The sequence below is a fragment of the Frankliniella occidentalis genome, unplaced genomic scaffold (assembly GCF_000697945.3).
Source record: "Frankliniella occidentalis isolate FOCC.00 unplaced genomic scaffold, Focc_3.1 Scaffold617, whole genome shotgun sequence".
NCBI lineage: Eukaryota > Metazoa > Arthropoda > Insecta > Thysanoptera > Thripidae > Frankliniella > Frankliniella occidentalis.
The window spans coordinates 41439-43395 of record NW_026267733.1 but is presented as its reverse complement, the minus strand read 5'-3'; the positions used below and the strand labels follow the sequence as shown (position 1 = coordinate 43395).

Sequence of the window (1957 nt, the reverse complement as noted above, 5' to 3'; positions counted from 1 at the left end):
GAGAAGCCATTCGAGTGCACCGAGTGTCACAAGGCATTTCGTACGTCTAGCGCACTGAGTACACATCTTCGGACCCACACTGGGGAGAAGCCATTTGAATGCGTCGTGTGCCATGCAAAGTTTACAGTATCAGGAACACTGCGTAACCATCTGCGGACACATACTGGGGAGAGACCGTATGCGTGCACCGTGTGTGACAAGGCGTTTACTAAATCCTCCACACTTAAAACCCATCGTCGAATCCATACAAAGGAGAAGCCATTCGAGTGCACCGTGTGCCAGAAAACCTTTGCGACATCGGGTTCTTTGCGCTCGCATCTTGCAACCCACACCGGTGATTTTAGCAGTTTGGAGCTTATCCAGTCTGGCCCAGCACGTGACCTTCTAACAAAAGCGACCCATTCTTGTAAATAAATGATCTCGTTCTTCAAAGTTCCTACCTTTTTACGCTTTCTCAGCCTGGTGCTTTGCAGGAATTGCATGTTGTCGTTTATACTATACTGCACAGTTTTTATGTTTGACTAAATCATATTTGTTAACTTCTTTTTCATGAATATGCAGTGAAATTGTATTGTTTCTGGAATTATAAATTCGCCTTTTACATCTAATGCACTCTGTGAGTACAAATTTGCTTACATTTTCCATGATAGCCACCTTAACATTTTGGGTTGTGTTTAGACTCGCAAAAATTGACAGTGTACAAATTCAACTTTTTAAAAACAAATCTCTTTTACTTACTAGGATTTCGTACGCATTTTTTAGGCAAACTGAACGCCGTAGTTGTAATTTCCGTACGAGTCTCTCATACAGCCTCCCTAGAGTCACGTGTCGCACGACGATGGCTCTCCCTCTCCATCTCCCTCTCTCGCTCCCTCTCTCTCTCTCTCTCTCTCTCTCTCTCTCTCTCTCTCTCGCTCTCGCTCTCGCTCTCTCTCTCGCTCTCGCTCTCGCTCTCGCTCACTCTCGCTCTCTCTCGCTCTCTCTCGCTCTCTCTCGCTCTCTCGCTCTCTCTCTCTCTCTCTCTCTCTCTCTCTCTGGCTGCGCGTGTATGAATATGCCGGGTGGCCGCCGGCCTCAGTCGCGACAGGACTCCGATCACGTCTCTACCTGGCCGCTGTGCACATCCCGCCCGCGCCCGGCCCCAAGCGCCGGTGAGTGAGTGCGGCACGAACTTTACAAACACTTGCTCTGTGTAACCGTTAGCGTTATCTAAAGCGTGGTTGGTGAGCGGGGTGTGTGTGTGGGGGGGGGGGGCGTTGCAGTGCCAATGTCAAGGTCGACGCTGATCGGGGGCGGCGCTGCAGACGGCGGCGCTGTCGGTTCGACCTGCGGGGGTGGGGGAGGGGGCGGAGGCGGAGGCGGAGGGGTGTGCAGCCCTAGGAAGGCGCCAGAGCAGCGCGGTCGCGGCCCGCCACCGCGCCCCGCGCCCGAGCAGTGGCAGCACCGCGAGCGCGCCGCGCCGACCTCGGGGACCTCGTCGTCGTCGTCGTCCTGGTCGGACATGGTCGCCGCCGTGGCGGGCGGTGCCGGAGCCCGTGACGCCGCGGACGACCCGCGCCGCCGCTCGGCACACGTCGCCGTCGTTCTGTCATGATCCTAATCGCCCAGCCCCTGAGTCAGGTACGCAAACAGCGCGGCGCGGCGCGTGGGGCGTTTCCGCGTGTTTTCGTAGATTTTCTCGGAAGCCCTTTATGGCCGCACGGCAAAACATGTGCATACTTGATACTTATTTTTATTTTTTATGAGCACAATGACGTCTAAAGGGGGATAACGTAACGTCGCTGCAGTGCTTTGTTGAGGCGTTAGCCTTATCGTTTCAAAATAATTACAAACTTTTTAAAAGATTTTTTTTGGGGGGTTGGTGATCACTCTGTTGTGGGGCGGAGAGGGGAGGGTATACCTTGGCACGAAGATGTACTGGAAACTGGAACAGTTGGAGGGGTAGGACATCCACCCC

At 53.8% G+C, this 1957-nt stretch overlaps 1 protein-coding gene across 1 annotated transcript in view; it reads left to right on the top strand.

Annotated features, from left to right (window-relative positions):
* Positions 1-1438: 1438 nt before the first annotated feature.
* LOC113208523 (pyrethroid hydrolase Ces2a) overlaps positions 1439-1957 on the top strand; it is a gene marked incomplete at its 3' end in the record, with an annotated part of 7983 nt that continues 7464 nt past the window's right edge. The window contains 1 exon segment of the mRNA XM_052275415.1: positions 1439-1620.